Source organism: Hippopotamus amphibius, chromosome 6, assembly GCF_030028045.1.
Source record: "Hippopotamus amphibius kiboko isolate mHipAmp2 chromosome 6, mHipAmp2.hap2, whole genome shotgun sequence".
Lineage (NCBI taxonomy): Eukaryota > Metazoa > Chordata > Mammalia > Artiodactyla > Hippopotamidae > Hippopotamus > Hippopotamus amphibius.
In genome coordinates this window covers 116,566,497-116,585,420 of record NC_080191.1, presented here as the reverse complement: position 1 = coordinate 116,585,420, position 18,924 = coordinate 116,566,497, and the positions used below count along the sequence as shown (strand labels likewise).

General features: G+C 38.4%; 1 protein-coding gene across 4 annotated transcripts in view; it reads right to left on the bottom strand.

Moving 5' to 3' along the window:
- Positions 1-18,924, bottom strand: part of PPP2R3A (protein phosphatase 2 regulatory subunit B''alpha) — a 183,615-nt gene that overhangs the window by 126,908 nt on the left and 37,783 nt on the right. For 2 of the 4 annotated variants that reach the window (XM_057738035.1, XM_057738039.1), the window contains exon 2: positions 12,954-13,108. The exons of 1 other annotated variant lie outside the window; for it this stretch is intronic. The gene's annotated coding sequence lies outside the window, so the exon portion shown is untranslated. Of the gene's footprint in view, positions 1-12,953; positions 13,135-18,924 lie in introns of all 4 variants that reach the window. One more of the 4 variants, XM_057738036.1, reaches the window with a different exon arrangement.

The window sequence follows — 18,924 nt, the reverse complement described above, 5'->3', positions numbered from 1 at the left end:
AAATACAAAGGTGCCAAAGAGGAATAAGTGTTATGGGACAAAAGACTAGAACATGGCAATGGAAGGAATTACCTTTTAAAAGATGTACACCCAGAAGACAGGGAAGAAAGAGCACCAAACACGAAAAACTATGCATCTTTTCATAAAGCCAAGATTTTGAAAGAGCTTTTGGGTAAGGATAAAAGAGAAGGGAAAGGACTTCCTGGGTGGCGCAGTGGTTAAGAATCCACCTGCCAATGCAGGGGACATGGGTTCGAGCCCTGGTCCAGGAAGATCCCAAGTGCCACAGAGCAACTAAGCCCATGTGCCACAACTATTGAGCTTGTGCTCTAGAGCCTGTGAGCCACAACTACTGAAGCCATGCGCCTAGAGCCCATGCTCCGCAACAAGAGAAGCTACCACAATAAGGAGCCTGAACACCATAATGAAGAATAGCTCCCACTCGCTGCAGCCAGAAAAAGCCCGTGTGCAGCAATTAAGACCCAATGCAGCCAATAAATAAATAAATTTATTAAAAAAAAAAGAGATAAGGGAAATACAAAGGATACTGTCAAGAAAGTATATTAGGATAACTGTATGAGAGCTATTAGGGCTGTATCTTTTTTTTTTTTTTCTTCACTGTGCCTGGGGGCATACAGGATCTTAGTTCCCTGACCAGGGACTGAATCTGTGCTCCCTGTAGTGGAATTATGGAGTCTGTCAGGGAAGTCCCAGGACAATATCTTAATACAGGTGATAAAACTGGTCCAGAAGCAAAATACAGAACTGTTAGAAAATTTAAATATCCAGATACCTATTAAAACACATCAGATAAATTCCTAAATTGACATGTCTATATAATTTCTCTGAAATTTGAGAAACTAAAGAGAAGTATTTTTCTAGGTTTGAAAATAAGCAAAACAACCAGTTGATAAGGTAACATGACAGGAAATACAAGAAAGTATTTATGTAATATTAGAATCTGAAATAGTCAAGGAGGAGAGAACACTGGCCAGAGTCAGATGTATGCTTTTATTATTTTTTATTTATTTTTATTTTTTAATTTTTTTTATTTTTTTAAAATTTATTTCAGATGTATGCTTTTAGACGAGTGCTGTCTAATAAAACTTTATGCGCTGATGGAAACATTTCATGTCTGCCATGATATGGCTGCCATTAGCCACGTGGGGCCGTTGAGCACTTTAAACGTGGATAGTGTAACTGAAGCACTTAATTTTAATTTTATTTAATTAAATTTTTTTAATTTTGAAATTATTTTAGACTCACATAGAAGTTACAAAAATAATATAGAGAGTTCCTGTGTGCCCTTCCCCTAGTTTTCTCTAATGGTAACACCCTATATCATCACAGCACAATGATCAAAACCAGGAAACTGACTATTAAGAGACCTTATTTGGATTTCACCTGTTTTACATGAATCACTCCTTCCTTTTCTTTCCTTCCTCCCTTCCTTTTATAGTAAGTACCAATACAATCAGGATACAGAACTACCCCACAGCCCCTCAAAACCCCTCATACTACCCTTTTGTAATCATATAGTCAACAGGCCACTAATCTGTTCTCCATCACTACGATTTTGCCATTTCAAGAATGTTTTATGTGTGGCATCATACAGTGTGAAACTTTTGAGATTCTCCCACTGAATACAATGATTTTGAGAGTCATCCACTTTACTGCGTGTATCAACAGTTCGATTGCTGAGTCTATTGTATGGATATACCACAGCATGTTTGCCCATTCACCTATTCACAAGTATTTATGTTGTTTGCAGTTCTGATTATTACAAATAAAGCTGCTGTGAATATTACTGTGCAGGTTTTTGCGTGAACATGATTTTCATTTCTCTATGGTAAGTAACCACAGGTTACTTACAAATCTGGTTAGGTTGAATGTTAAGTATATTTTTATAAGAAACTGCCAAACTATTTACCAGAGTGGCTATATCATTTTACATTCCCACCAGTAATGCAATGGTTGATTCCACATCCTCTTCAACATTTGTGACTGTCATTATTTTCTATTCTAGCCATTCTAATAGCGGGTAGTGTTATCTCACTGGGCCTTTAACCTGCTGCATCTCTGTAATGGCGAATGATGCTAATCATCTTTTCCTGTGCTTACTGACCAGCCCCGTATCTCCCTGGAGCAGTGCTGTTTAAATCTTTTGCCTATTCTAATTAATTGTGATTAATTTTAATTTAGAAAGCCACATGTAGCTAGTGGCCACTGTATTATTCAGTATAGTTCCAGATAATAGGAATGCAACTTCCAGAAATTTTGAGACTTTAAAAGAAAATATGAAGGAAAAAGAGAAGATATGGCAAAAATGAAGATTGGTAGGTTTTAAAAATGAAATTTGATGAACCTGTTATAAGTAATCTTACTGAGACAGAGAAGTGGTAGGAGGAAGAGTTAAAGAACTAATTAAAAATTTAGGTCTTTGAGTTTAAGTTTTGAAGGGACGTGAACAGCAGTAAGAGGGAACATATAACAAAGCTAAATCCCAAGGGGTGGCACCAATTTCAATGAGAAGTTTATAGTCTAAAATGATCTGAGTTTTTTTTTTTTTTTAAAGGGCAAAGAAATGAAGTTTACTTCCCTGGTATTTGGTTCACATCTGTGGGTGTCAAATTCTGCCTTTTTATTTAGACCACTATTCAACTGATACCCAGTTGTCTGGCTGGAATCCTAGACATGGAATCTAATCCAACTATTCTCAATCAGAGATACAATCCAACTCAGAACCACGATGCTATTTGGTGTCTCTCAGTGAAAGCCAGTCTGCATGGGTTTGAATCCCAACCCTGCCACTTACAGCTATGCAGCCTTACAGAGGTTGGTTAACTTTTGTCAGCCTGTTTCACATGCAAAACAGAGATAATAATAGTACCCATCTCATGAGGATTAGGCTAAGATGTCAAATGCTTAGAACAGTGCTCAAGACACAGGAAATGCTCAATAACTGTTAGCTGTTACTGGTATAACAGTAATGCATCCAGCATTTTCTACTCTGAGCCAGGCGCTGGTGGGATTATGGTGAGTGATTCATGGTGATGGCTCTCAGCACACTCACTGTTTAATGAGGGCAACGAGGGAGGCAAGCACAAGAGGGTATCAGGAACACTAGGGTGGGGCTCCTGTTTTCCCCTGTTTTGCTCTCACAGTTAACACATGTTCTTCTCAGAAAACTTAGAAAATTAGAAAAGTTAGAAAAACATTTTACTCATATCACCATTCAGAAATAACCACTGTTAATACTTTTATGAATGAACATCCTGAAATTTTCTTGTGAAAATATGTTTTACAAAGAAAAGTTATTTTCTTAGGATAAATTCCAAGGAGTAGAATGCTGAGTCAAAAGGGGTGTGTGTGTATGCAGACACTTTTTAATGGTTCTTAGAAACACAGATACATACACCCATTTTCTGCCCTTTGGAAAAATGGCAAATTTATACTTCCAACATAAGTGTAGGAGTGGGCCCATCTCCCCACATGCTCCTTGAGTGATAGCACTCTTTAAATCTTTGCCAATTTAATGGATGGAAAAATGAAGTGCACCATTTTACTCTGCGTCTGAACATGTTTTTATTTACCTGGTAGACATTTTGTGTTGTTCATTCACAAAGCCTTTCTTCATGCCCTTTGTCCATTTTGAAAGAGAGTAGCTAAATCAGACCTAAGAGTCAGGAAAGGCTTCCTCAAATAAGGGATGTATGTACCTGGTTTTGAGGGATGAATGAGAACTCATTAGACAAAAAGGAAAGGAAGCATACTCTAGGCAGACGGAAACATACATGTGAAGGCTCAGGGGCCTAACATGGCACAGTGAGTTCAGAACTATGATAGTTCCAGCTGATTTCACTGGGGGGAGTGTACAGACATGCAAGAGGGGGAAACCAGAGAGCAGCAGGAACTGGAACACAGACTGTCTCGTGTGCTAAGCTAAGCAGTCTGAACTTTATTCTGAAAACTATGGGAAAAGAAGCAAAGACTTTTAGGCTGGGGAGTAACATGATGAGATTTATGTTTGAGAAAGACCATTCTAGCAGCTGAGTGGAGGCGTGGAAATCAATTAGAAGGCTACTCTAATAATCCGTGCAAGAAGTGGTGAGACCCTCAACCAAGTAGGTGGCAGTAGTTAACAGAGAGGGGGGCACTGACTCAGTAGTGAGAAAGAATTCACAGAAAAGGAGGAGGAGCAAGTAAGAGGGAGGAATCTTCGGTTTCTGGCTTGGGTATTGGGGGACTAATGTTGTCACTTCCAACACAGACTTTTTGTTTTTGTTTATGGGAGGTGGCCATAGAAGAGATGAGGAATTTTATTTTGAATGTGTTGTTTGAAGAGGTACCTGTGGAACATTCAAGTGGTGATGACTGGATGAAATGTGCATAAAAAAACCTGAGTTAGCAGCAAGATCTGGGTTGGAGAGGCAGCCCTGAGAGGTCACTCATGGTGAGTACATAAAGTGAGAAGGGCTCTGGGCTGAGGATCATTGACATTTCTGGGTTAAAGAGAAGAACAGAATTCTTAGAGGGATCCTAAGAAGCAATTTCAAGGATGTTGAAGGAGAAACTTTCAAAATGGAGTCGCTAGTGTTGGATGCTGCTGAGAGGTCAGGGAAAAATAAAAATATCCTACTGGATTTGCCATTGTGAAGGTCACTGGTAACCTTGACAACTAAGATTTCAAAAAAAATTCTTAAAGACTATGTATGCACAAGAGTTATGTATAATTAAAAATATCTGTCAATGGAAGTCTAGTTTGAGTTTTTTCTTTCCTAATGGCACAGAAAATAAGAAGTGCTTTACAATCTTCAATTTGATGAAATATCAGTCTAAACATGTTATATCAGGGGTAGAAAGCATAAAGGGAAATTAAGAATTGATACATTGAATGTTTACATTTATTCCTCCTCAGGTCTTGCTGCACACTGCCTGCCCATCTCCCCCAAGCCTTTCATTTTCCCTGGTTCTTTCATCCCTCCAATGGGCCAGAGTCTGTTTTCCCAATTTCTGTTTAAGTGGTTCATACACAACTTCAGAGTTCATTCAACACTTCCTATCACTTCCACTTTAATCAGTGTATGATTACTCTAACAAGTACTTTCCAGTGGCTCCTGGTATTCCTCCAGAGCAAACCTCCTGATGAAGTGGATTTCTCGTGAAATAAAGGTACAGAGGCAGCCGACAAGAAAAGTTAGGAGGGAGAACTGGATTTTGAGAGATAAAAGCCTTAGCAGGTGAAGAAGGGATTAAACTGGATCTTACAAGCGAAAGGAGTTCTACAAAGGTACAGAGATATGAAGAAACCTTGCGTGTTTGGAGAATTAGCAGGAGTTTGGTATTGCTGAAGTTGAAAATGTATGGTATGGATTTTACAGTTTTAAGGTCTCCTCCAAACAGTAAGAACAAAAATAGGAAAGTAAACTCCATCTTTAAAGAACCTAAGAGACACCTGTAATCCCAAATCACTGTATATGAAGATAAAAAATAGCAGCAGAATGGTAAATGACCTAGCAGAGTAGAGGAGGAAGGAATACTAATGGCAAACAAACCAATTCCCCCTGCCCAACCCCCAAAAGGCCCAGGTTAGGAGGTACCAAGTACCACAGAAAATGGGCTAGAGTAGAGGATTGAACACGGGGATTGTCTGAAAGTCTGCAAAGGAAGAGTCAGAGTTCTCCCCAACCCTACTCCACAAACTCAGAAAATCATCCCTCCTTCATCCTGCTAAGACAGGAATCTTATTTGCTGGTGAAAAAAACTGAATCAGAAAAGCACCAACCCCAGGGCTATCACGCACAGAGAGGGTGGTAAAGACCTTAAAGTTGAGTAGAAGTCTACTTTCTGAATAAGCCCACCAGCCCCCTTTCCCTGCCCAAGTCCACGTCAGAAACCAGGCTTATTACCTCCAACTCCCAGCCCCCACTATGGATTAACAGATCCTCTTCTGGAGATTAGAAATCCCACCTAACCACATGATCACCTTATAGTGAAGCCCACTAACTGACAAACGCTACTCCAAAACGGAGAGCTTCCTCTCAGCTCTTTAGAGCCTCACTTCTATTTTAAATCGGCTTTACTGATGTATAATTTACATACAGTAAAAATGTTCATATTGTGTATTTCAAGATTTAACAAGCACCAATGCCCTAAAAAAGAAAGAACATTTACATCACCCTAAAACTATTCCTGTGCCCTTTCCCAATAAATTCTCCTACCCTGCAATATCTGACAACTACTGATCTGATTCCTATCACACCAGATTGTTTGCCAGTTCTACATCTTCACAAGAATGTGATCATACAAAATGTATACTTTTTAGTCTGGCTTCTCTCACTTCAAACAATGGTTTTGAGATTCATCCATGTTATTGCACGCATCAGTTGTATACACCTTTATACTGTTTAGTAGATATTCTACTATATAATTAAGTAAACCCAAATTTGTCTTATCTATTCAGTTAATGGACATCTGGGTTGTTTCTGGTTTGGACTACTATGAATTAAAAGTGCTATGAACCTTCAAGTAAAAGTCTTTTTGTGAATATGCGTTCATTTCTTTTGGGTAATTAACAATGGAATTACTGAGTCACAAGAAGTGTATGTTTAACTTCATAAAAACCTGTAAAATAGTTTTCCAAAGTGGTTCTACCATTTTATGCTCTCATCAGCAACACTTGAGAGCTCTAGTGGCTCTACAACCTTTTGGATATTTGTCAGTTTCCTTAATTTTAGCCATTTTAGCAGGTGTGAAGTGGTATCCTACTGTGGGTTTAATTTGCATTTCCCTGATGACTAATGATATTGAGCATTTTTCATATGCTTATTAGCAATTCATATGTATCTTTTTTTGTGAAGTTTCTATTCAAATCTTTTGGGTTGTCTTTGCCTACTGAATTCTAAAAGTTCGTTTACATATTTTAGAGGTAGATATTCTCTCTTGGACTGTGGCTTCCCTTTCCATTTTCTTAAGCATAGCTTTTGGTTTTAATTCTACTAATTTTATTAATCCAATTAATCAAATTCTCTTCTATAGTTAATACATTTGTATCCTATCTTAAAATCTCTGCCTATCTCAAGGCCACAGATGTTTTCTTTTAAAGTTTTCTTGGGATCTCAAGTTTTATGTTTAGGTCTATCATCTATTTTGAATTAATTTTTATGTATGGTATGAGGCTGAGTTTGAACATCAGCCAACATCACCTGTTCAAAAGACTATCCTGTCCCCATTAAATTATGTTGGAGCCTTTGTTGAAAAGCAAATTACCATATATATGGATTTATTTCTGGATTCTCTATTCTTTTGTCTTTATACAAACCAATACCATTCTGCCTTTTTTTTAAGATTTATTTTTATTATTTATTTACTTTTGGCTGTGTTGGGTCTTTGTTGCTGTGCAGGGGCTTTCTATAGTTGCAGCGAGCAGCAGCTACTTTTCGTTGTGGTGCGTGGGCTTCTCATTGCGGTGGCTTCTCTTGTGGAACATGGGCTCTAGGCACATGGGCTTCAGTAGTTGTGGCGCATGGCTCAGTAGTTGTGGCTTGCAGGCTCTAGAATGTAGGCTCAGTAGTTGTGGCGCACAGGCTTAGTTGCTCTGCAGCATGTGGGATCTTCTTGGCTCAGGGCTTGAACCCGTGTCCCCTGCACTGGCAGGTGGATTCTTAACCACTGCACCACCAGGGAAGCCCCCCCCATTGTCTTCATTATTGTAGCTTTACAGTAAACCTTAAAATAATCATGTAAATCCTCCATTTTTTTCTTTTTCTTTTGGCTATTCTAGGTCCTCTGCACTTCCATATCGATATTGGAATCAGTGTGCCAATTTTCACAAAAAACCTGCTGCGGTTTTGACTGGGATTTCACTGAATATAAATCTCCACCTGGTGACAAAGGAGACTTTAACAATATCAAGTCTCCAATCATTACAATCCATGGACATACTGTATCTCTCCATTTATTTAGAGTCTCTTTAACTTCTCTGAGCAATGTCTGTAGGCCTTTCATTAAATTTACTCCCAAGTATTTCATGCTTTTTGATGCTAATACAAATGGTACTGTTATTTTAATTTCATTTTCAATTACGCTTCTTGCTGGTATAGAGAAACACACTTGATTTACGTGTATTGATCTTGTCACTTGCCACTTGGCTAAATTCACTTATTAATTATAGTATTTGGGGGGTAAATTCCTTGGGATTTTCTATATAGACAATCATATTGTCTGAGACTAGTGTTACTTTTTCCTTTCCAATATTTACTGCTTTGCTGACTATTGCACTCGTTAGGATCTTCAGAACAATACTGAATACAAGTAGTGAGTTCAGAAATCCTTGCCTTGTACCTGATCTTAGGTAAAAGTATTCAGTTTTTCACCATTAAGTAGGATGATAGCTGCAGGTTTTTGGTAGATATCCTTTATCAGCTTGAGAAAGCTCTCTTCTATTTCTAGTTTGTTGAGAGTTTAAAAAAATCTCATAAGGTGGTTTAATTCTGTTAAATATTTATTCTGCATCTGTTGAGATGCTCACATAATTTTTACCCTTTATTTTGTTAATGTGGTAGACTAGGGGTGAGAGAATTGAAATTCATATTAGGAAGGCAAGACAATATGTAAAATTAATTGATGAAGTTGCAATATATAAGCATTTATAAATAAGAAGGCAAATAATGGGAGAAATAGCTAAGAAAAACTTGGCAGTGGTTGTTTCTGAGAAGCAGGCCTACTTAGGAAGAAAAACTGGTATTTTCCAAAGGTCTTTTAAGGACTGACACTTTAAATATGAGAATATGTAATATTTGAAAACAAATTTTTAACAATGGGTTCTAGGGAGATGTAAAAATGAGGCTGGGGCTGCTTACTGTGTGCTAAGGCTGGGTGGCAAGGTGTAGGGGAAACATATTCAGCTTCAGGCATGGGTTGTTTTGGTGGGGAAATACCCAGGAGAGAGATTTCCCATTCAGATGAATATACATGGCAGAGAAGAGACAGGAGTTGAAAATAAAGACTTGGGAGTAAGCACCAGATAAAGGTTTTAAAGCCATAAGAGTGGACAAGACTGAATCTGCACAGGGTGAGAAAAGAGCCAAGGACAAAACTCTGAAGAAAAACAAAAATAAACAAATGGGATCTAATTAAACTTAAAAGCTTTTGCATAGCAAAGGAAACCATAAACAAAACAAAAAGACAACCCTCAGAATGGGAGAAAATATTTGCAAACGAAGTAACCAACAAGGGATTAATCTCCAAAATATACAAATAGCTCATGTAGCTCAATATCAAAAAAACAAATAACCCAATCAGAAAATGGGGAGAAGATCTAAATAGACATTTCTCCAAAGAAGACATACAGATGGCCAAAAAAGCACATGAAAAGATGCTCAACATCACTAATCATTAGAGAAATGCAAATCAAAACTAAAATGAGGTATCACCTCCCACTGGTCAGAATGGCCACCATCAAAAAATCTACAAACAATAAATGCTGGAGAGGCTGTGGAGAAAACGGAACCCTCCTACACTGTTGGTGGGGATGTAAATTGGTACAGCTACTATGGTAAACAGTAAGGACCTTCCTTAAAAAACTGAAAATTGATCTATCATATGACCCAGCAATCCCACTCCTGGGCATATACCTGGATAAAACCATAATTCAAAGAGATACATGCAATGTTCACTGCAGCACTACTTACAATAGCCAGGATATGGAAGCAACCTAAATGTCTATCGACAGAAGAATGGATAAAGAAGATGTGGTACATATATACAATGGAATATTACCAAGCCATAAAAAAGAACAAAATAATGCCACTTGCAGCAGCAAATGGACCTAGAGATTGTCATACTGAGTGAAGTAAGTCAGACACAGAAAGACAAATATCCTAAGATATCACTTATATGTAGAATCTTTAAAAAAAAGGGTACTAGTGAACTTATTTACAAAACAGAAGTAGAGTCACGGATGTACACAACAAACTTATGGTCACCAGGGGATGGTGGGGGGAGGGAAAAATCGGGAGACTGGGACTGACATATACACACTACTATATATAAAATAGATAAATAATAAGAACCTGCTGTAGAGCACAGGGAACTCTACTCAACACTCTGTAATGTGATTTGTATGGAAATGCAAAAGACCCTGAATAGCCAAAGCAATCTTGAGAAGGAAAGACGGAGTTGGTGCAATCAGGCTTCCTGACTTCAAACTATATTACATGGCTACAGTGATCAAGACAGTATGGTACTGGAACAAAAATAGAAATATAGATCAATGGAACAGAATAGAGAGTCCAGAGATAAACCCAGGCACATACGGGTATCTTATCTTTGAAAAAGCAGGCAAGAATATACAATGGAAAAAAGACAGCCTCTTCAATAAGTGGTGCTGGGAAAACTGGACAGCTACATGTAAAAAAATGAAATTAGAACTCTTCCTAATACCATACACAAAAATAAACTCAAAATGGATTAAAGACCTAAATGGAAGGCCAGACACTATAAAATTCCTCAAGGAAAACACAGGCAGAACACTCTATGACATACATCAAAGCAAGATCCTTTTTGACCCACCTCCTGGAATAGTGGAAATAAAATCAAGAATAAACAAATGGGACCTAATGAAACTTAAAAGCTTTTGCACAGCGAAAGAAACCATAAACAAGACAAGAAGACAATCCTCAAAATGGGAGAAAATATTTGCCAACAAAGCAATGGACAAAGGACATATCTCCAAAATATACAAGCAGCTCATGCAGCTTAATACCCAAAAAGCAAATAACCCAATCCACAAACAACCCAATCAAAAATTGGGCAAAAGACCTAAATAGATATTTCTCCAAAGACATACAGCTGGCCAACAAACACATGAAAAGATGCTCAGCATCACTAATCATTAGAGAAATGCAAATCAAAACTACAATGAGGTATCACCTCACACCAGTCAGATTGGCCATCATCAGAAAATCTAGGAATAATAAACGCTGGAGAGGCTGTGGAGAAAAGGGAACCCTCCTGCACTGTTGGTGGGAATGTAAATTGGTACAGCCACTATGGAAAACAGCATGGAGGTTCCTTAAAAAACTAAAAATAGAACTACCATATGACCCAGCAATCCCACCACTGGGTATATACCCTGAGAAAACCATAATCCAAAAAGGTATATGTACCACAATGTTCATTGCAGCACTATTTACAATAGCCAGGACATGGAAGCAACCTAAATGTCCATCAACAGATGAATGGATAAAGAAGATGTGGCACATATATACAATGGAATATTACTCAGCCATAAAAAGGACTGAAACTGAGTTATTTGTAGTGAGGTGGATGGACCTAGAGTCTGTCATACAGACTGAAGTAAGCCAGAAAGAGAAAAACAAATACTGTATGCTAACTCATATACATGGAACCTAAAAAAATGGTACTGATGAACCCAGTGGCAGGGCAAGAATAAAGATGCAGATGTAGAGAATGGACGTGAGGACATGGGGTGGGGCAGGGGGGCGAAGGGGAAGCTGCGACAAAGTGAGAGAGTAGCATTGACATATATACGCCACCAAATGTAAAATAGCTAGTGGGAAGTTGCTGCATAACATAGGGAGATCAACTCGATGATGGGTGATGACTTAGAGGGCTGGGATATGGAGTGTGGGAGGGAGTCATGGGAGGGAGGGGATATGGGGATATATGTATAAATACAGCTCATTCACTTTGGTGTACAGCAAATCTGGCACAGCAGTGTAAAGCAATTATAATCCAATAAAAAGCTTAACACCCCCCCCCCCACCAAAAAAAACCCAGTATTTAAAAAAAAACAACAGGTCTGTAATGGCCTGTATGAGAAAAGAATCTTAAAAAAGAAGTAGATATATGTATATTGTATAACTGATTCACTTTGCTGTACACCTGAAACTAACACAATATTGTAAATTAACTATACTCTGGTAAGAATTAAAAAAAAACAACAACCATACAAGCCCCCCCCCCCCCAAAAAAAAAAAACCTCTGAGGAAGGCTGCTATATACAGGGTGAGGACAAGGATGAAAGGAAGGAGATGGAGAATGAATTTTCAAAGGGCAGGAAGAGAACCAGCCAAATATGACCTGGAAGTCAAGGGAGGAAAGTGCTACATTCTTCCATTTTGCTGAATTCCAAAGAGTTTCTGTACCAACAAACATTAAAGCTATACTTTTGTTTTATAGGTGTTTCTCCCTAATTTCATGTAGAAGTTTGGGAAGATGATCAAAGCTTAAACAACATAAATATAATGATGGAAAACAGGGAATGATGTTACACATATTTTTATGTTGCTATTTATGTGTCCTATTTCAGGAAACATCTGGAGCAGAGAGTATGAGGTAAAGAACTTCCACTGCTTATCTCAACTGATTAAAGAGTTCAAGAAGAAAATGATCCACATAAATTGCAGATGCAAGGGAAAATTGGCTGAATGTCCATGTCATTTAAATGGGACATTTTGAAGACTAGAGGAGGAAAAATTGTAGAAAAGTGACTAAAACTTTTTCTTTAACAGAGTACATAAGGTGTGATGATTCAGAAGGAATGAGTCATTTAGAAATAATAAAACAGTTTGCCTGGAAAACACAGGCACTCTGTGGTGGATGACTCAGTATGGAAACTGATCCCAAGAGAACAATTTAGAGGACTACAAAAACATACCCTATAGAACTACTTCAGGATAAAAAAGGAGACCTGCAGTATTTTATTTGTTGTGTTCACTTCAAAAACAGTAGAGAAAATAAATTAATAAATCTCCTAGAAGGCAGTATTTTTCTGATGCTCAAAGAAACTATATACATGAACATGAAAGAACAATTAATGCTCTCGGTTTAGGGCTAATGTCTTAATGAGACTAAAAGTAAAAAAAAGAACATCTCAGCAGCAGGCCTAATTTGAGCATACAGGAATTAGGAAGCACTTAAAAACTTACTTTTATCTTTACTCCAGTGGAGAAAGAGGAAATGTGGCTGAGGGGAAAAGCACCAGGTGGGCAGTCAGGGGCTCCTTGTCCCAGCTTCTGCTTCTGCACTGTCCAGCTCAGTAAGAAGGTCAAGTCACTTCCCTCACTGGGATTCACCTTCTCTTCTAGAAAAATAGGACGAAAGATGGCTCTGGGGTCAAGGGAACACAAGAAAAGCAAAAAAATTCTTTCTTACTTAGAATTACAAAAACGCTGTATTTTATCAGAAAACTATTTTGTATTCTTTGATTTGAGAAGCACAATGAATTGGCTATTACTTGTTAATGCATGTAATTTGCAAAGCTACTGATTTCTCTGAGTACTGGCACTAAAAGGAAAATTAGGAGGTTAAAGTTTGACCATCTTATAATTAAAAAAAAATTCTCTATAATATATTCCAAAACATCAACAACAGTTGTCCCTGTGTGCTGGTAGTATTTTAAGTTACTCTAATTCATATATTTTCTTTTTCTAAGCCTTTTTCTTATTTTGGAGGAGATCATATAAAAATGAAATCACATTCTGTAGATAAAAATCCTTTGGATGGTTTAGAAGAACATATATACAACACTGTTTAATTAACATTTGAATGCTGCTATAACCCAGGTACTCTTCAAGATAAGGGACTACAAATCCTATATTTTTGCCTTAAACAGCTTACAATGTGAGTGGGCAGAGAAAGAGAATATCTTTTATATCAAGGAAGGCACCCCAGAGAGAAGGACTGCCAAGCCCAGTCTGGAGCTGAGCAGAAGTAGTGGCTGCAGAAAGCAAGGGAAGATGCTTTGTAGACAAAGGGAGCAAGGCAGGAGGTAGCCTGGGAGGTATTAGGAGCTACCAGGAGGCTTTGGCATTATTCCAGTGTCAAGTTTGAAGAGAGGCTTCTAGGTGCTACCACTGAAGGGGTGGGGGAGAGGCAACATAGCATCAGAGAGTCCCTGAGAGGTTTCAGTGGGGGTGGGGTGGGGAGCAGGTCAGATTTACACTGGGTATATCACTCTGTGTAGCACTGTGGAGGACAGAGTTGGGGAAGCGAGACCAAAGCCAGGCAGACCAGGTAGAAGGGCTCTGCGGAGAGTCCAGAAGAGAATCAGTGAGGCTACAAATGAAGGCAGCTCAGAGGCTTAGGTGACTACCCATGATCATAAATCTATGAGTATGATCTGAATGTAAGTTATCTTTAAATCCTGTTCTTTTCTGTATCGCTATGCAAGCACAAATTCTGGTCAAAGTGGACAACAGATCCTACATTCACTTTTTTTAAAAATTAATTAATTAAATTTATTTATTGGCTGCGTTGGGTCTTCGTTGCTGCACATGGGCTTTCTCTAGTTGCTGCGAGCGGGGGCTACTCTTCATTGTGGTGCACAGGATCCTCATTGTAGTGGCTTCTCTTACTGTGGAGCACGGGCCCTAGGCACATGGGCTTTAATAGTTGTGGCATATGGGCTCAATAGTTGTGGCTCACAGGCTCTAGAGCACATGCTCAGTAGTTGTGGCACATGGGCTTAGTTGCTCCGTGGCATGTGGAATCTTCCCAACAGATCCTACATTCACTTTTATTAGGTAAATTATGGATCTTTAAAAAAAAAAAAAAGGACTATTCATTAATGTATATTAAGTACCCAAAATGTTTAGGGCATTATAGAAAACAAGCAAAGCTCCTGATTGTAGGAACTTATAAAATAAATGAGACAAAAAAGAATAGATCAATTCATTCAACAGGTATTTACTGGGGCACTTCTAGGCCTTGATGGAGACCACATTCTAGAGACAGTTGCTTTTAGAATATAATTTTTACATCCTCATTTCCTTTTCTGACAAGTTTATTTGGGTACAAGTGAGCAGGGAAGCTCTCCAGAGCCAAGTGGGCAATTCTAGGAGATGACCAGGAACTGGAAGTAAAATAAATAGAAGCCTGGGCCAGGGGAAAACTTGCTTGAATGGGACGATAAGAACAGAGAAAAATCCCAAAAGATGACATGGATGGCAGTGAGCTGGGGAGGAGCCTGGGATTGCCTTTGACATAGCTTGGATTTGACAGACCAAAGTTATTATTGCTTATTTTTTTAAACAATAGTTTTAATCTTTATAAAAGCAATGACTGTAGAAATAAGACACGACTGCTAGGAAAAAAAGAGAGAGGAAGAGAAATACAAAGAGGAAAATAAAGATCACACCCAGAGACAGTATCTATTCAATATGAACATTTTTGCCCTTTTTGACTTTCAACACATGCATAAACATACACATAAATAGACATGGGGATTTTTGTGAATATTTATTAATTTTTTAAACAAAAGTGAGACAGTTACAGTTTATTATCTGCTTTTTCCACTTAATATAGGGAAACATCTTTTCATGAATATAAAAATCTATACCATACACCTTGTATACATTCTGTGGATATACCAAATTTACTTGTTCAATTCTTTACTAAGGCACATTAAGGCTATATGATAAGCAAGGTGCAGAAAGGAAGCAAGCAGCAAACAAATGATAAAACTGACTTCAGCTGTGGCAGCATTTTCAATATTCTAAAGGTGGAAAGAGGTAAGACACATGGAAGCTCATGAGATTTTAGTGTTCCAGACATGAGATGAATAATGTCTGAATCTGGAATTCTTTGCGGATGAAGAATTTCCAAAAGAGAAACAGAGAAAAAGACTGCAGCCCAACACACACTAAAAATGAAGTAACTTCAAATCTTCACATCTGCAGAACAGATAGAATGTCAAAGACAGCACTCAGGCAACTAAAAACAGTGTGTGGACTGCCAGGGAAAAACCAAGTGCCATTCTAGTGATCATCCACAACCACGGCTTTCCCAGGAAGTGACAGCTCCCCACACTGTGCTCTAACACGAAGTACACAGAGCCTTTCTCATGAGATGCTAGGCTGCCTTAAGACTTCATGAATCCTCTTTGGGTCTCCATTTCCTCCAGCGCTTGGCTGGGCTCTGTGAATTACAAACTGCGCTCGTCAGAGTTCCCTTCGACACTGCCAATAGTAGCCATTTCCTACTGCAACTAGAATAGCTCTGCTCTTATCTGTTTTATATATTGGATGGATCTCTAAAAAAATGTTGTTTGAAAAAACACTTACATAGCTAAAAAATATTCTTCCAAATCAGATGATTAAAAAAATAACATTCACCCTTCAGATTGTTAATCACAAAGGTAAAAATATAGATTTATAATGGAGGGATCTGAAAGTCACCATCTTAACACCTTAAACTTAGAATTACTAATGGTGGGATAATCAGATATGTACCTCCCAATTCAATGCAATATGAAGACTGAATATTACGTATGGACTTTTCTTGCCAGGAATATTTAGCTTTAATCAAACTTTTAGATTTAATATCCAATTACAGGAAATACAGGCAATAGAGAAATAAGTTACACACCACCATGAGTAAACAGAGGAATTCATGATATGGCTCATTCTGTAAGACAACTGGCCTGGTCTCTTCAATAAGTCAGTATCATGAGGGAAAAAGCATATGTGTGGAGCTGGGTTGTGGGGGAAGTGGTAGAAAGAACACCAATTATAAAGGCTATGAAGTGGGAGCATGTCTTGAATATTTTAGCAAGAGTGAGAATGCCAGTGTGACTAGACTTTGACTTTTACTGAGTTGAGATATGAAGCTACTAAAGAATTCTGAGCAGAGAAATTACATGATCTGACTTACTTTTTAAACAAGATCATTCTAGTTACTCTTATGGGAATGGACTACAGGGGACAAGAGTAGAAGCATGGAGACCAAAAAGGGGGCCAAATTTGCCTATAATAATCCAGATAAAAGATGATGTTGGCTTGGACCAGGTGGTAGCAGGAGAAGGGTGAAATGTCAGATTCTGGATATATTCTGAAACAAGAGCCAATGGGACAGATTTGTGGGTTTTGTGGAAAAGAGGGAGGTCAAGGATGAATCTAAGGGTTGATTTTGTTTTTTTAAACTGTTGTTTGTTGTTTGCTTGAACTGGAAGAAGAGAACTGACAATTCAGACCAGGAAGACTGCAGGAAGAAAAGGTTTATTGGTGGGAGAAGGAACAGTGGTGGTGAGAAGGTCAGTAGTTCAGTTTTGGCCACTACTTTTGAGATGCCTATAAGACATTCAGGTAAAGATGTGCAGAATGCTATTAGAGAATTAAATCTGGACTTCTGGGGAGAGATTTAGGCTTATACAAATTTGAGAGTCATATTTAAAGCCCTCAGACTGGATGAGATCAACTAGGGAGGGAATATAGAAAGAAAAGAGAAATATATATAAATATTTATTCTATAATAAATCTTATTCTACAAGATTCTATAGAAATCTATATTTCAATAAAGGAGTAGAATACAGAAAGAAACATCCAAAGGCTGAGCCTAGGGGCACTCAAACACACAAAGCAGCGCTGTCCAACAGAACTTTCCGAGATGATGAAATATTTATATATCTGTGCCATTCACGTGGTTATTGAGCACCTGAAATATGGATAATGCAACTGAATAACTGAAAATTTAATTTAAATAGCTACATGCGCTAGTGGTTATTTTACTAGACAGCTCAGACCTAGAGTCTGGGGAAGTGAAGAGGAATCAGCAGAGGAGAAAGAAAAGAAGTTGTCAGAGAGGGAGGAATTGTGAGACAGTTCTCCATGGGTCTCTCATGTTTCTGTACTCATTGCAAGCAAGGCACTGCCTGACTTGATAGTCAGTGATACGATATTTTATATGATAGGATAGTTCCATATGATCTTTTTAAAGAACGTCTGTATAGCAAACAGCCTTGGAAAAACTTGGTACTGTCTCTCTCTGGAGCAAAGAGAAGGCATGCTTATTGCCCATTATAAAAGATTTAGATTCTCTAAGATCAGGTTTCCTTTCTAATAACTCAACCCACCATGTGTGCAGGTGCAGTCTGGCCCTCTCCACACTGCCTCAGACTAACTGGGCCTAAGGCAACCAGTACAAAGAGACTCCTACTCTGGTTACTGCTATTACTTGCTGTAAGTAATAAACTGTCTTTTGTCTTTGACCCAGAAGTCTTGTGTCTTCTACCACCATTCAAGAAACTGGCAAGCTAACTTGTTAGCTTACAAATAGGGTAAAATCTTAGATCCTGCGTAGTTCTTGACAAGTATTTTTTTTTCCAATCTTTACTGGAGTACAATAGCTTTACACTGTTGTGCTGGTTTCCTCTGTACAACAAAGCGAATCAGCTGTATTTATACATTTATCCCCAGATCCCTTCCCCCTTGAGCCTCCCTCCTGAGCATCCCTCCCACCCTCCCTATTCCACCCCTCTAGGTCATCAGCAATCATTGGGTTGATCTTCCTGTGTCAGGCAGTTGCTTCCCACTAGCTATCGATTTTACATTTGGTAGTATATAAATGTCAGTACTACTCTTTCACTTTGTTCCAGCTTCTCCTTCCCCACCTCCCCATGTCCTCAAGTCTGTTCTCTACCTCTGCATCTTTATTCTTCCTCTACCACTGAGTTGATGAATACAAATTTAAAAAAAATTCCATATATATGTGTTAGCATACAGTATTTGTTTTTCTCTTTCTGGCTTATTTCAGTCTGTGTGACAGACCCTAGGTCCATCCACCTCACTACAAATAACTCAGTTTCAGTCCTTTTTATGGCTGAGTAATATTCCATTGTATATATGTGCCACATCTTCTTTATCCATTCATCTGTTGATGGACATTTAGGTTGCTTCCATGTCCTGGCTATTGTAAATAGTGCTGCAATGAACATTGTGGTACATATACCTTTTTGGATTATGGTTTTCTCAGGGTATGTGCCCAGTGGTGGGATTGCTGGGTCATATGGTAGTTCTATTTTTAGTTTTTTAAGGAACCTCCATGCTGTTTTCCATAGTGGCTGTACCAATTTACATTCCCACCAACAGTGCAGGAGGGTTCCCTTTTCTCCACAGCCTCTCC